Below are 16,661 nucleotides of genomic sequence, written 5' to 3'. Positions count from 1 at the left end.
ACAAAGGGCATTTTGCTGCCGAGTTGCACAAAAGGATCAATATACTTCATAACTGATGCTTATTCTTGCATCAAGTTTCAAGACATCACTCAGTATATATGCTATTAGAACCAAGATTAGCATTCTAGAGTAAATTCCAGCATCACAGCAGCATGGACAATATGCAATCAAAGAAACAGGCTTGCCTAGCAGCCCCAGCATGCTAGATCGAAAGCACATACAGGCCATCAAATCATGCGGCAATTCTTCTTGCCAATGATTACAAGAACATTAACAGAAAATTTTGACAGAACCTGCACACCCTTTTTAGCTTGAAAAATGAAAGATACACTGGTTTCATCACTTTTTTTTTAGCTGAACGGAAGGGGAGACCCCTACCTTAATTTTATCAAGTGCCAGAAACAGGCATTTATCTTACAAGATGGTTGTGCAAAAAGAACAAAGGGGAGGGAGCAAGGGAAAACAGAAGACAAAAGATTACAACATGCCAATCCTATAGTCAGGGCATGAATCTATCAAACGCGGGCAGCCTTCTTCTCGATCTCTTTCATTCTGAAGAACCATAACTTGAAAGTATCTTGGCATTGTCGAACCACCATTGGAACAATAAAAAGGACATTGTCAAACACTTTACGATTTCTGGCCTGCCATAAATTCCAAAGAATTGACACAACCATTGTGTCCCAAATTCTTAACCATGCTGAAGGAATCAGTTCCTTGACTGAAGTAAAGAGGTCCTGAACCTCGTAGTTAGCAGATACAGGATAACCAAAGGCATGCCAAACAGCCCCAGCTCTTGGACACGAGAACGCCAGATGGTGAACAGTTTCTGAGCAACCGCATCCATAAGGACAGGCGTCCGAAACGATCACTCCTTGGAGGTGAAGTGTAGTTCTAACTTTGATCCTTATCTTCAGCATCAACCATGCAAAAAAATTACACTTGGCCCTGCTCTAGTATTTCCCCTGCTCTATACTCCCTTGGCCTAACAGTTGGACTGCCCCAAGTCAGGCTTTCGAGTAATATACTCCATTCACAACCGGCGGGGAGTAGTCCCCCGTCAATCTAAAAGAAAACAGAGCAGTGAGAGTATATGCCTCCCCAACCTTTCCATCAGATTTCTGGTTGTCTACCACTCTACCATTCTGCTGAGAGCTAGCCAAACCTTTCATAAAAACTGGTTTGGTGATTGAGTGCCTGTCTCAATTTCAGTCCTGGGATTCCCCAGTAGAAGCTTCATTTCCCGCTAAAAGATGAGACACAGGCAGCAAGCAAGTTCACTTTAGGCTAGAGAAGTGGTTGTAAGTGCTGCGGTTATCGTTGATCCATCACCCTCAGTCATCCTAGGTAATACCGACAAACTGAATGCTACTGTACTACTAAAACGGAGAGCCTCTTCTAGGGAGCAGTTCTTCAAGCCATAACCAGAACCTGAACAAGATCCTAGAACCTTAGATGAGGTCTGCTATGTAATGCCTTACACTACTCCACAATGCTTTTGTCCATATATCTCATGACGTCTGCTATGTGTACACTACTCCACAATGCTTTTGTCCATATATCTCATGACGTCTGCTATGTATTGCCTCACACTACTCCAAAATGCTTCTGTCCATATATCATGACTTGACTGATTGTATGTTCAGACAGGAATCAGTTACCTCCTGGAGTTCAGTTCCAGCTGCGACCACCTTGTGACTAAATAAATTTTGATTCAATTACGGCAAGGGTGCATTCCGAAGTTTGAACCATATGCTACCACATTACGTTAAGTTTAAGAATTGAACTTAATCCACTGTTACACGATTGCAAATATTGCTAATACAAAGCAGTTCCCTCCACCTTTTCTCATCCGGGCTTGGGACCGGCAAAGGCAGTGTTAAACTGCAACAATACAAAACACAAATTAGCAAACACGAGAACCAAGCATTCAGCAAAGCATACAAATCACATGATCAACCAAAAGGCAATATCTGTACACACAATGGAACGTTTGCAAACAAGATAACACAGAGACAGGCATGGAAGCACAAGCAAACTGTTATTACATGCAACATTGGATCTCCAACATAAAGAAAGCAAGCTATAGATAAGAACCTGACTGAAATAAACTAGATTACCTCCAGACCTATATTTCTCTAGTGGGGTGAGGGCGAGTCTTGGAAACACGAACATAGCGAGATTTATATTCATCACTATGCCATAAGAGATAAAACATCATAAGGTTGGAAGGCCCTAAGATAGGCACATAGGAAATCCAGGATGTACTCAGATGAAAGGAAGACATATAAACAATAATTTTGGAGTTCAGGTGCAAGCCACCACTAGAAGTGAACCAAGCAGATGTGTTTGAAAATCCTGTAATCCAGATTCGTCTGAAGCAACACCAATGAGAAAGAAACCTCCTTCTGAAAAATCCGTTTATCAACAGAACAAAATCATATTTTTGAAAGTGCGAAGAGCAGTGTGCACACAAAATATTTGTTCAACCTTCCAATCCAAGATTTTCACCTCAGCCTTTTGTGGCACTTGCACAGAAGCCATGGGGAGATCATTGGTCCGATGCTTCGGGTTTTAGTCGTAACCCCTAACACTTCAAAATTATCCAGCTATAATTCTAGAGTTGATCTTTGAATTAATTATATTAGTTAATGTTTTGACACAAGAAATCAATAAAGTGGGTCAAGCAAACTACTAGGTGGGATCGGAGGTCTACAAAAAGCCATCTTTACGAAGTGAAGAACTGACCAGGAGAAGTTAAAATCAGTGCTGTTATGAACATGAACAACAATGTGTAGACTGACAAATCTGAATATCAAAGAAATTCAAGTATAGCAACTGTGGAGATCTTTTTTCTCCATTTACACATGTGATATTTACTTCCTACAAAGTGATTGACAGCCTACAAGATTTTCTGCAACAAGAATACATTGCTGAGTGCACTGTCGATTTTGAAGATTGTAGCAGTCAAATATTAGAATGACACCCAACTTCCAGAAATAACTAGGTAACCAATAGCCAAATCAACACTTTATAATCTGCTAACAAAATTTGGTACAAATTGATCTTTCTGCTTTAGGAATTCTGTTTCAGATGAAAGCAACTTCCAGCTCTGGCATTATTGTTGAGTCAGGAGAAAAAAGGTTCCATCCAAACCGCACGCAAACTTAAGCATATAACATACCATAATGACTCGAAGATACACAAGGAGATCAGGCCACTGACAAAGTGGAACTGTAAGTTGCCAAATACCAAATCAAGTAACTTCAAAATCACTAATCAGAAGTCAGAACAGTCAGCTGAGCGAACACGGTTGGTAAGTCCAATCTTCATCAAAGCCCCCCTACTAACCGACTTTTTGCTAGACCTTCCAACTAGAGTCTTCCTCGACCAAATCAAGTAACTTCAAGATCACCAATCAGCAGTCAGAACAGTCAGGTTGATAAGTCCAAGCTTCAAAGCACCCCTAACCGAACTTTTGCTAGACCTCCCAACTAGAGTCTTCCACTAAGAACAAATCGATCAACACACCAATCACATTCTTGAAAAGAAGTCAGATAACTTTAATCTGGAATGAAGTTAGATTGAGGGTCTAGCAATTCCATCACACATCATAACATATATCCATGGCACCTTTAAATCGTTTTTAATAGAAATGAACAAATCAATGTGCTTCAGGATGAAATCTAACTGAACAAACCATGGTTGAGAAAAGGAACAGTCAAATAACCCTTTGAAAAAACACAACCAAGGATGCTTATAACACACTGGATCAACTAGATATCACAATTGTTTATAATTCAATAAAAAAAGCAATGTGGTAAAAAATTGAACTCCAAAAGTATCCTTGATCTGGTAAAAATGAATATGCAATGAGCTAGGCTAGATGAATAGAGTAGCCCTGGCCAGATAAGAACAGAAGTATGAACTGTAGGCACGAACAACAATAAAAATGGTGACTCAGCCAAGACTTGGGATGAATAATAATACTAGCTGGTTGTATAGAGAAAGTATGTGATGCACCAAACAGATAAATAAATCTGGGAGATCAAAGAGTCAAGACAGTCCTACGTGGTGCAAGCTTGAGTGTTCAGTGCAAGTAAATAAAACACTGCAGATGTCATGAACCTAGTTAATCCTGACCAGATATATAAGAAGAAAATTTGAACAGGCACGAAAAAGGACATTTATACCAGATGGTTTGACTTGTATACACCAAACCAACTTAAGAAGCTTCATTCTCTGGAGAACATTGTGGTGCCAAAAATCTGAAATATTCCAAGGAATGAAAAATACCCTCAGAAACAGAACTGCTAATACTCAAGATGAAAGCCAACCTCTGTAAAGCAATCCATAACTCCATAGTTACACAGTAATCTGCACAGCAATCAGAACTGCTAATACTCAAGATGAAAGCCAACCTCTGCACAGCAATCCATAACTCCATAGTTACACAGTAATCTGCACAGCAATCAAGTTCTTCATGCCACTGAATTGACTCAACAACATTCAGAATTCAGATAGTGGCAGGTCAACAAAAGTTGTGGGTTTAAGTGAGTTTGTCAACAAATTTCTCAGCTTATTCAGATTCTTTTTCCAAGATGACCAGAAGTGAGCAAATGATCTTATCAAAGATTTTCATATTAGTTTTTGGCAAATTACTCAGGTAGTGAAAGACTGTCACATCACAGAGCATCTACATCTTAATGGTGTTGAGATATTTCTGCAAAGGTAAGGTGCTTCTGAAACATATTAAAAATGCAAGTCTGAGTTGATCACTTATCATGAGAGGAAATCCGTTGAATAAATCCACAAATGGAAAGCTCTAGTCCAACATCCATATTTGAAACTTCAATGCTGGAAGCCAACAAAAAAAAATTATCACAGTTGCGGGAAACTTCTCCATGCTGAATTTTCCAACTTCCTAATCAAGCATTTCCTCTGAGGAGTATTGATTACTACACTTATAACAGCTGAGATAATTGGTTTTCTAACAAACAAAGCATGCATGACAACATTAGGTCCCTCTTGGAGAATTATCAGCAATGCCTACAATGAACGAATTCCATAATCCTAAACCATTTGGAGAAAGCCGGTCAACAACGAAAACATGCAAAACATGGGAAGGGAGATGGATAAGCCTGGTTTAGCGAAGCCATGCATTCTTCCACATCAGTATCGATTTCCTCACTGTATGCCAGATCTGCACAAAACTAATAATTACTAGCAAGCATTGAACAGCACTTCATATGTAAATTATCAATAAGAAGTTTGAGAGGATTATTTATCGTGAAGGAACTCCTACACTCAGCCCATTCCAGTTGCTGAGGCCCGAAAGAATTCCGGTCATATCAGTCGCTGGAAAACAACCAAGTATCCAAACCATTGTCGCACAGAACAAACTCCTCACATCAACAGATCAAATAAGCAAAAAGAAGCATTGCAGACTCCAGTTCTACAAGTTCGGTCAAGCTTCAAATCTTCAAGACTTCAACCATGTGAATCTGACCAACACAATTGAAATCCCAGTTGCCACAAAAACTGGTATCTGACAGAAAGAGCAGACGTGAACTAACCAAACCTCTTTGTCCACTCTCCACAAGTACTGTCTTATATCTAGAGGGGCACAAACAAATACCAGTCAAAATCAATTTCTATCAGTACGAACTAGTCCAGGGTGCCAAATTCACCTTGAGAATTATTTAGCCATCGGTGGAGGAACTGAACAGACTGTCAAGAACACTAACCTGACTCGTCGTACAGGGCACAGGTAGCCACCACCCCCCCCCCCCCCCACCCTTTCCAAAACGTATATACTGCAAAGAACATGCCCAGGAAACTAACAACACGGAATGCAGAGTAGATGTAAGGAATCACGGATAGATACATAGCAAACCAGAATATAACAGGTTTCCAGTGGCTAACAGCATGGCTTGGGCTTAAATGTAATCTGCAACCACAGAGAGGCAGAGGCAAAAAAAAGAACTCAAATCAAAGCTACAAGCAACCAAGGCAAAGCAGAAGTTTTAATAAAGGCTTAAAACAAGAGCTTTAAGAGATCTAATAGAGTACACTGAGTTTTTGGTGTGTGGGATGGGACATCTAGATTGAAGCTCCAGAGCGCACTTCTAATCTTGCACATCTGCAGATCAATCTGAGTGTTCAGATATAGCCTCAGTATGACCACTTTATATAGGTTAAGTTTTGAATGAATGGAGAAGGTAGCAAATTTAGAATATCTGCAAATAGATAACCCAACTGCAGCATCAGGTTGGAGTGTTGGACCTAAATCGTCAGCTAGGACCTGCAATGAACACCTTTCTTTGATTTTTGTAGTTTGGCAGAAAGAAGCTGCTTAAGCAGATAAATCATGCATCAAACAGTGATGGATTGGGATTAAGGATGGTCTGACTAGCAGAGATCTATTGGACACAAGCAGCGGTTCCAGATTACGTCTCATCCAAGTGTCAGCATCCGCAAGAGCAGAGAATTACTGACAAAGGCAGCGCATTCATGTTGGTAAGTAAGTTTGAAAAGATTGTTGAAGTCACAGAAGGAACTGCTAGTAACATGGGGTAGCAAAGCAAGACATCCCGCCGAGTCATGTAAGTACAATTTTCTGGAGAACCAACAATACAGATCATATTTGTCATATACCCAATATTGAACTGAGCAGACAAAGAGGTGGGGTGGTTATCCAAGCAAGTTCAAGTTCTCCGACCATATGATCAACGATCCAATCAAGCATGAATCCAACACCAGCTCACGAGATCTGACCATACCAGATACAGCATTGAACCACAACCAATAAGAAAAAGAACGAACAGTAAGCAAACCTCAACCCTTTTGACTCATCCATCCACAACAATCACCTCCTGCATCTCAAGGAGCACAGCCAAATACCACAAGCAAGATCAGTTGTTATGATAATAACCAACACGGGGCCTCAAAACCACCTCATGATCTCCGGCAACAGACGCGTGGAGGCGACAAAACACAAATGAACCATGAACCGAACAACTGTGACTGACCTGACTCCACATGAGAAGTGCACATATTCCAGACCAGATCTAGTCTCCTGCAACAAATGCGTCGAGGTGGCGAACACAAATGAACCGAACAACTGTGACCGACCTGACTCCACTAGAAGAGCACAGATTCTGCTATAGGTCCATTTAAATTTCAACTATATATCCTGCAACCAACAAGGCGGGTCGGGAATACAAACACCAACTGAACCAGAGAGGGAAAGAGCAAACCAAGTGATCTAACAGATTTCGAGTAACTGCAAGCATGGCCTGGGCAATGATATCTGCAACCACGGTAAGGGTATAAGCAAAATCCTAAATCAAAGATATGTAAAGCAGCTAAACAGAAAAAATAAAGAACAAGATGACTCGAAATAAGAGTGTAATAGATAAAGATAGTGCCCAGTTTTTTTCGTTTGTAGGATAGGATGTGCCATTAGTAGCTCCAAATCATCCTTAGGATGTTGCACCTTTGCAGATCAATCTGAATTTCAAATATTTACTAGTAAAATATTATGGTTATCTAATTTATGATGAATTGAGAAGATAGTAGATTAAGAGATATGCAAAATTCGACTCAGTCCAGTTTTTTTGCTTGTAGGATAGGATGTGCCATTAGTAGCTCCAAATCATCCTTAGAACGGTGCACCTTTGCTGATCAATCTGAATTTCAAATATTTACTAGTAAGATATTATGGTTCTAATTTATGATGAATTGAGAAGATAGTGGATTAAGAGATCAGCAAAATTCGACTCAGTAAATAAGCATTAGGTTCGACTTGAACTCGTCAAATATGTCCTGCAATGAGGAAGACCTTTCTGTAAGAAAAGATTTAGAGGAAAGTTGGGCTGCTTAGCTAGAGAATGCATAAAATACTATGGGGAAATGAAGGTGGTTAAGCTGTCTGGGAGGGTCAGCTAGATTACACCGGTTCCAAATTGCAATTATGTCCCTTCAAGCCAGTATCTGCAAGAAGCTGAGAATTACCGACCATTTGGAAATTCAATAATCGAAGATGGGAAGAGTTAAGTCACGAAAAGAACCGCCGGAACCATGCTGAAGCAAATTAGAACCAGCCACTAAGCTATACAATCGAACTTCTGGGAAACCACCAACAAATCCAATATCAGAATTGTTGGACTAAAATGAATGTGCAGACGAAGAGATTAAATCGAGGGACACGTTATCCAAACTCTGAAGGAAGTGCCCGCTGCCGCTCCATCTTGAAGCAGAATAAAACCTTCCGCTAAGCTCTATAATTTCAATTTCTAAATAACCACCAACAAAAATCTAAATTAGAACCATCGTTGGAGACTAAAATTCATATGTGCAGACGAAGAAATTAAATTGAGGGACTCATTATCCAAAGTTCCAAACACAGAAGGGAGTGCCCTTGCTGAAGCAAAATAGGATCTCCCCCAAAGCTGTATAATTCCAATTTCTGTAGAACCACCAGCAAATCCAAATCAGAATAGCCAGAGATGAAATTGCACTGTGCATAGGAAAAAAGTAACTCGAGGGGGGTTGAGATATTATCCAAACACAGATCAAGTTGCAGGTTGAAAAGCGATCCCACTGAAGCAAAATAGGATCTCCCTCTAAGCTGTGTAATTCCAATTTCTGTAGGATAGGACCACCAGCAAATACAAATAAGAATTGGCAGAGACGAAATTGTACTGTGCATACGAAGAAAGTAAATCGAGTGGGGTTGGGATTGATTATCCAAACACTGATCAAGTTGCAGGTTGAAAAGGGATGACTGAAGCAAAATAGGATCTCCCGCTAAGCTCTAAAATTCCCCATCTCTGTAGAACCACCAACAAATCCAAATCAGAATCACCGGACACGAAATTGTACTATGAAGGAAGTAAATCGAGGGGGATTGAGATTGATTATCCAAACACAAATTTGCAGTTTGAAAAGCGATCTGATCTAGCTTCAATTTAACACCAAAACTTCATGTCAGACGTTCTGATTATAATAACCTTTGAACCGCAACCAATCAAAATAACTAGGAACGCAAACCTCTACCATTCGGCTCATCTCTGCAGAACTTGGTTCATCTCTGACTCCCTTCTGCATCTAAAAGAGGGAAACACATACCACAAGCGAGATCAGCTGCTAATAAGAATCCACCAGGGCTTCGAATCCACCTCATATATTAACGTATGACGGTAACTCGTCGGAACTCAGAAGAGAGCGCTTTGTCAGGAACATAGATCCAGGAGACCACACGGACGAGCCATCAAAATCTGAAATCACCGAGCGCAGGTGACGGAACCAATGGACCGATCTGACCGAGCACCAGAAACTGACCTGCTTCGAATTCCCCTCGCCTCAAGAGTCAAGACGAAGACACCAGGAGCGGAGCTTCAATCCCAAATCCACCAGGTCCAATCCTGCAACCAACGTGTGGAGGCGAACAAGAAACAGAGGACCCGAATTTCCGAACCGAAGCAGATGCCGCAAAATCAGATTCTCAGAGAGACAGAGAACGCAAACCAAAAACAACTCGATCGAATCCGGATCGCTCCCCCAGATCGCACGGAGACGGGCATCGAAATCTGCGGGCAGGAAGACAAGGGCGACGACGAAGCGAAATCAAATCGAGGGAAGGCAACTCGAAATAATCGAGCGAGACGAGAAAGGGATGAGAAAAGGGAAACAGTCGCCGCAAACGCGAAGAGGCGAGAGCGAGGCGCGGGCCGCGGCCAACGAAGAGAGGCGAGACCAGAGCGCGAGGAGGAAAGGGCGCACCTGGGCGCTTTTTATAGCAGGGGGCAAAGGCGGTGGAGCCGTGGGGGAGGAGGAGGAAGCGAATCCGGCCTGGCGCCAGCCGGTTCCTTACCGGACACGGCTTCGCCGCGCTGGCGGTGCCGTGCGCGCCACTCGTTTTAGGCGAGCGAACTACCGAAAGCATGGATGGGGCAGAATTGGTGATCGGGTTGGATCCGGCCTGGATCGGGTCCGTGGGCGGCTGGCAGGTCGGCAACGTGCGACGCGGAGATATTTGCGCGTTTCCATAGCGGGATGGTGGACCGGGTCGGAACTTCTGGGGTGGTCGGGAGTTCCGGATGCTGTGCGGCTGTCTGTTGATCGCTGACCGGTGACCGCGATCCGAGATGATCTCGTGGACCAGAAACGTGTAACGGGTGCTATGGATGGATTATCGCTGCTGCCAACGACCGTGTTTACGAAATCAAATTGTGTACGTGTTGACCGATTGTGTTTGGACCAACAGCTGAAGACGCCAAATCACATGATTGCAGTATTGCTTGTGGACGTGCTGACCGATTGTATTTGGATCAACCCCAAATCACATGATTGCAGTATTGTTGGAAATATGTGCCAGAGCCAATAATAAATTTGTTATTATCATATTTCTTCGTTTTTATAAAGGTTTATTATTCTTGCTATAATCGTATTAACAGGAAGCTAAATACATATGTGGATAAATAAATAAATACCGTGTCCTTAATACGCCTCTATTAGATTAGCTCGTTGATTAAAAGATGGTTAAGGTTTCGTAACCATAGACATGTGTTGTCATTTAATAACGAGGTCATATCATTAGGAGAATGATGTGATGGACAGACCCAAACCTAAGTATAGTTTTTTATCGTGTCACTTAAGTTTAAATGCTAATGCTTTTATTATGTCAAGTATCATTTCCTTAGGCCATGAGATCATGCCACTCTCTAATACCGGAAGAATACTTTGTGCACATCAACCGTCATCTCGTAACTGGGTAATCATAAAGGTGTTCTTCAGGTATATCGGAAGGTGCTTGTTGGGTTGTATGGATCAAGACTGTGATTTGTCACTCCATGTGACGGAGAGATATCTCTGGGCCCTCTCAGTAATATAACATTCTAATGAGCTTGCAAGCATGTGACTAATGTGTTTAGTCACGGGGATATTATATTGCGGTACGAGTAAAGAGAACTTGCCGGTAACGAGATTGAACTAGGTATGGTGATACCGACGATCAAATCTCGGGCAAGTAATATATCGCGAGACAAAGGGAATTAGATACCAGATTAATTGAATCCTCGACATCGTGGTTCAACCGATGAGATCTTCGTGAAATATGTGGGAACCTTTATGGACATCCAGGTCCCGCTATTGGTTATTGATCAGAGAGGTGTCTCGGTCATGTCCGCATGTTCTCGAACCCGTAGGGTCACACACTTAACGCTTAATGTCGCTAGGTGTGAGAACGAGATAGGCAATCAGAGGGGGGGGGGTGAATGATTGCGCGGAAGCAAATTAAAACTTTTCCGAGAATTAATCTATAATCGATTTTGAGGAATAACAAGAAAGATGAAGTAATCGCGATCTTTCCTTGATCTCGTGATAAACCTGCAGCAAAGTATTATGAACTCGTGATAAATCTGCAGCAAAGTGTTAGAAAGATCTAACACGAATAATCCACGAAGATCCAAGAAAAACAAAGATGACACCGCCAACGAATCTCTTAATTGCAACGATGTCGATCGATTACAAAAGATGCAACCATGCATCTAAGAACTCTCCAAGAATTGATCTAGATCCAAACCTCTGAGTTCCCTCACGTCCTTAGTAAAACTCTAACTAGGACGCCCTCTATTTATAAGGGAAAATTCGCGACCCTAAACCGAGTCCGAATCCAACACCAACTCCTCTGTCTCGGTCGGTATTCTGCCCGTGGGGCCCGCATACGATCTCAGATTGAGGTGAGTCCAAAAGAAACGTTGTTCGCCTCGACGACGCGCACAACTTTCATGTGGACCGCTTTTCCATCGGACGCCATGTTGATGATGCTACTGTTTAATCTTTAAACTGCTCTCATCCAGCCACGGCTGGACCTACATGTCTTCACGCCGATGCCAGTCGATGCCACTCCATGACATCAACTCTTCTTGTGATGTCTTCAAAACTCGACCATCACGTGTCGAATATCTCCAATACCGTACATCTCCGGTATAAACAACGTACGACAAACCGGTGCCCTTTCGGATCATCGTAGCCTTCACTTCCATTGTTCCTTCGCACGAACGTCCCGCATGACCTTGATCCCTCGACCTCAGCTTCTCCCAAGCTTCGTCCCTCGATCCCATCATCGACTACGTTCCTCTAGCTCTGGCAACAGCTGAAAGCGAACACACAAATAACAAGTACAAGCACAAGTCCGCGACTTGACTCAGGGTAAGTTTCACACAACTCACGCCATATTTTCACATAAGAAACTAATGGATCAACACACCACTAGCAAAGCACTAAGTCCAAACAAGATACATGTCATCACACAAGTATCCATATTACCAAAATATCCACATCAATGTTTCATCTAAAACACTTGCCAATGTTACACATCACCTATAATTTCACACTAGGGTACAATGAGATAATAGATGGTGATATCGAATATTGATTCGGAGTCCAGGATGGGATCCAGGACATCACGAGGAGCTTCGGAATGGTCCGGAGATAAAGAATTATATATGAGAAAGCTGTTTCGAAAAAGTTCGGGATATTTTCCGGTATTGACCGAGAATATTCTAGAAGGTTCTGGAAGTTCTCGGAAGGTTCTGAAATGTTCCGGATTATTCTTGAGAATTTAATTGGGCCTCTGTAGTAATTAATTAGAGAAATCTAATTAATTATCCCCTTAGGACCATTAGGGGAAAGGGAAGCCTTCGGTGGGAGCTGTCCACCACGTGGGGAGACCGAACAAAAGGATTGGGAATCCTTCCGGGACTCCGTGGCCGGCCACCTCTAGGAAAGGAAAGGGAAAAATTGAATTAGGGAATTGATTCCTATGTGATCAAATTCCTATTTCTTGAGAGGCAAGAAAGGAAAGGTAAGATTGTCTACTTTACATGTCTTGCCGTCGGCCTCCTCCCCTATATAAGGAGGGGAGGGGCTGCCCCTTGGCCTAACGCTGCTCCTCTCCCCGACCTCCTCCTCTCACGCGCAAGGTGAAGCCCTGCCCGTGGAGAACTCCACCATACCCTACACCACGCCGTCGTGCTACTGGAATCTCATCAACTTCTTCCCCTCGCTTGCTGGATCAAGAAGGAGGAGACGACGTGAAGCTGGACGTGTGGATACCAAGGAGGTGTCGTCTGTTCGGCATTGAGATTGGTCTCATCGAAAGTTCCACTACGCCAACAACGATCCCGTGATCGTAACGCTTTGTGGTCTACGAGGGTATGATGCTCATAATCTCTCTCGTTACTTACATCTAGTAGATATGATCTTGGGTTTCTTCCGCACTTCTCGTAGGATTTTTTTTGTTTTCCCTACAACGAACCCATCAAGTATTGCTTATCTATTTATGCTACAATCAGGTACACCTTGCTAGGATCACAAAAGCAAACCAAAGCAATTGGTGCTCAAACATTCCTTTTTATATCAAGAAACTACAGCATCATCGACCAAATTAGTTTTATTGAGTTAGGTGATACGGCATGTTTTTAAATTCAAGATTGCTTTTGGTGTCGTCCATAAGATCATGTACAATAAAAGTATAAAACCCCGTGTACATTGTCTAACTTAAGTCTCATGACTTTGTGTGGCTGACTTGTGGGTCCCACTTCTGTGTGGCCCGCACGTCAGCCACACAAAGTCAGGTGACTTACTGCAGAGAATCCTTGCCAGATAAAACCGGTGTGGATTGTGTGACTTTAAGCCCCATGACTTTGTGTGGTTGACTTGCGTGTCCCACAGCCATGTCATATGTGACGAAAACAATAAAACATGTCGTATGATCCTTGCAGTAGAAGAAGGTACACAAAACTGGGCTTCTTCGACGACCAGAGCAAGAAGAGGCTGCCCCGACAACAACAACTCGCGCATCAGCAAGTCCGTGCATCACGAAGTCGCCATCTGTGCCAAGTTCCCATCTGCGCCGTCAGAAGAGGGCTCCAAAGGCAACGCCTCCAAGGAGGACACGATGTCCGAAGACGCCGTCGTTGCCCGATCTGAAAAACGCATCTGAGTTTTCGCATGGAGACACCTCTTCCGCAAATGGTGGGATGTAGTACGGCTCCACGACGATGCCTTCAAGAAGGGAGTGACGTCCGAGAATGCCGTCGTCGCCAACACAAGAGACGGTGCAGGGTTTTCGCATGCAGTCCCCAGCGCAAACAAGAACAATAGCTTCGCAGCAACCGAAGGACTAACCAGAGGCCAGTCGATGCCACACGACCAAAATCACCACTGGCCAGGGGCGCTGCAACCGCCCCACGTTGCGGATCTAACAAACTACCGCAGGTCGCAGCACACCATCGCAACCCTAAGCCACCCCCCCCCCCCCGCGTGCCCCTTATCGCCCCCCCCCCCCACATTGTCGAGCTCGACGCAGCATCAGTTCCAACACTGCACGCCCCGATTCAGCGCCGCCACCGGCAGATCTGGCCCCGGCGATTGCCAAGCCGCCACACTGCCGACCTTCGAGCCACCGCCGTACCTCTGCGCTCCGGCGACGCATGCCAACACCCCTTCGGAGCCACGCAGCCCCGCGCCGCCGAAGAGCCCCCCACGTCGCAGAGTCCATGAGGGAGAACCGGAGGGGAAGGAAAACAGGCCCGCCGCCACTTTCCCTAGGCGTGCGCGGGCTTCGCCGACACCCCCTCCGGCGGCGGCTAGGGTCCCCCCCGTGTCGCAGAGGAGGGCGACGCAGGGGTGCTCTCTGTCCACTTTATTTTGAAAACTATGATTTTCTGAAGTCTGAAGTTCAATTTGAACAATGTTAACAGACTTTTCAAACAATTTAAGATGATTTATTTTTGAGAAGGATAAGCCTCTCGAGACTGGAGGGCGGCGTTCAATCCGGCTCCGAGATATCGACCCCCAAATCCCCAATGGTCGTGCCAGCTTGATCAATGCACTTTCGACCCCGTCCTGCTCCGCCCCAACTCTGTCGGTCGAGCCAAACTCGCGATCACCGTACCGGATTAGCCCAGAGAAACAACCCCCAAAACTCCTCGGAACCTCTCGGAATGCTCGCTGAGCACTCTCCTCGCCGCCGCCCCCTGTAACACCCCTTGCCACCGACGATTGCCGGGACGTGAGTAGCCGGATTCAATCAGGTACAGGAGAAGAAAGCAGACAGGAGAAGCAAGTTGGGGAAAGAGTTTTTCCTCTATTTCTTTTCTTGATTTACCACGATCGATTACAGCAACTTAAGTACCCCTGGGTCTGACAGCCAAAACCCCTCCACACACAGGCAACACACTACAGGCAACTATCTATTCCCGTCTCTCGTAGTAGTTGGTGCCTTCTCACACTCCGTCTTCTCGTCGTGTGGCTCTTCTTCAGGTCAGTAGGTGTTACAGCTGCCCCCTCTTGAGATATTGCTTGTCCCCAAGCAATGGCCAACGGAAATCGCTGCTTAAGAACCTGAAGATCTTCCCAAATCGCAGCCTCCACAGGAATTCCTGTCCATGTGATCAATCCTTGGGGAATCGCAGCATTGCCCTTCTTGATGAGACGACGATCAAGAATTTCCTCCGGCACTGGAGCATCCACTGTTAAGTCTGGTGGTTTCGGCAGATCAAGGAACACTGGTGTATGATCTGGGGTAAAATTCTTCAACTGAGAAACATGAAACACATCATGGATTTTACTCTCAGGTGGCAGCTGAAGACGATATGCGACCTCGCCAATACGCTCCAGTATTGTATATGGTCCAAAAAACTTGAAGGCAAGCTTGGGATAGGGACGATTGGCGACGGAGGACTGAGTGTAAGGTTGCAATTTGAGAAGAACCTGATCGCCCACTTGGAAGACTCGCTTGGTACGATTACGATCAGCTTGGACCTTCATACGATTCTGGGCACCGGCCAAATGTTGCTTCAGTAAAGCCAGATGGGCAGCTCTATCAGTCATTACTTGTTGCACTGAAGCAGACTCAGAGACACCTGACAACAAGGCACCATAGTTTGGATCATGGCCATATATCGCCTTGAAAGGTGAGCATCCCAGCGAGGCATGGAAACTTGTGTTGTACCAGAGCTCGGCCAAAGGAAGCCAGGAGTGCCACCGCTGCATCATGTACCATGCATCGAAGAAACATCTCCAGACATTGATTAACCCTCTCGGTTTGCCCGTCAATCGGCGGGTGATAGGCGGTGGAGTATTGCAAAGTGGTATGCATAGCCTTGAGTAACTTGTGCCAGAATGTACTGGTGAACACGAGATCACGATCTGAGACAATGGATGAGGGCACCCCATGCAACTTAACAATAGAATCCACAAACAACTTGGCAACCTGAGGAGCAGTATAAGGGTGACGCAAAGGAACAAAATGAGCATACTTGGAAAATCTGTCGACCACCACCATGATCACATTACACCCTTCAGACAATGGCAATCCCTCGATGAAGTCCATTGAGAGGTTCTTCCATGCCCCTTTTGGAATAGGTAATGGCTGCAGCAAGCCTTTCGGTTTGGCCAATTCATGCTTGGTGTGTTTGCAGACCCCACATCGCTTCACAAAATTCTCCACATCAATTTTCGTCCATGCCAATGAAACAATTTCTTGAGCCGCTGATAAGTGCCTTGTATGCCCGAATGACCACCAAGGGCGCTGGAATGAAAAGAATGAATTATACGGGTACGAAGAGCAGAATTATCCCCAATCCAGA

General features: G+C 44.2%; 1 long non-coding RNA gene across 1 annotated transcript; it reads right to left on the bottom strand.

The window, feature by feature from the left end:
- Positions 1–343: 343 nt before the first annotated feature.
- Positions 344–9,789, bottom strand: LOC104582629. The gene is made up of 2 exons (XR_002963747.1): positions 2,512–9,789; positions 344–2,408 (listed from the first exon to the last, which is right to left on the bottom strand). It is a non-coding gene; the product is annotated as an uncharacterized LOC104582629 (long non-coding RNA).
- Positions 9,790–16,661: the final 6,872 nt, after the last annotated feature.

This window comes from Brachypodium distachyon, chromosome 2 (assembly GCF_000005505.3).
Source record: "Brachypodium distachyon strain Bd21 chromosome 2, Brachypodium_distachyon_v3.0, whole genome shotgun sequence".
In the NCBI taxonomy this organism is placed as follows: domain Eukaryota; kingdom Viridiplantae; phylum Streptophyta; class Magnoliopsida; order Poales; family Poaceae; genus Brachypodium; species Brachypodium distachyon.
The sequence above is the reverse complement of the archived record's forward strand: the minus strand, read 5'-3'. Positions and strand labels throughout refer to the sequence as shown.